Source organism: Tenrec ecaudatus, chromosome 10, assembly GCF_050624435.1.
Source record: "Tenrec ecaudatus isolate mTenEca1 chromosome 10, mTenEca1.hap1, whole genome shotgun sequence".
Lineage (NCBI taxonomy): Eukaryota > Metazoa > Chordata > Mammalia > Afrosoricida > Tenrecidae > Tenrec > Tenrec ecaudatus.
The window spans coordinates 59,882,501-59,882,979 of record NC_134539.1 but is presented as its reverse complement, the minus strand read 5'-3'; positions in this window follow the sequence as shown (position 1 = coordinate 59,882,979).

The window sequence follows — 479 nt, the reverse complement described above, 5'->3', positions numbered from 1 at the left end:
GGAACTGGAAACACAGGGAATCCAGGACAGATGATCCCTTCAGGACCAGTGGTGAGAGTGGCAATACTGGGAGGGTGGAAAAAGGATGGGGTACAAAGGGGGAACCTATTGCAGTGATCTACCTAGAACCCCCTACCTGGGGGATGGACAACAAAAATGTGGGTGAAGGGAGATGTTAGACAGTGTAAGACATGACAAAACAATAATAATTTATAAATTATCAAGGGTTCATGAGGGGGTGGGCAGGGAGGGAGGGGGAAAATGAGTGGAGACCAAGGGCTCAAGTAGAAAGAAAATATTTTGAGAATGAGGATGGCAACACATGTACAAATGTGGTTGACACGATGGATGGGTGTATGGATTGTGATAAGAGTTTTATGAGCCCCCGATACAATGATTTTTTTTAAGTAAAACCATTAAAAAAATGGCCTTGGGTACAACTCCACCCATCAACTCAGTGAGTGTCAAGAGTACCTTAG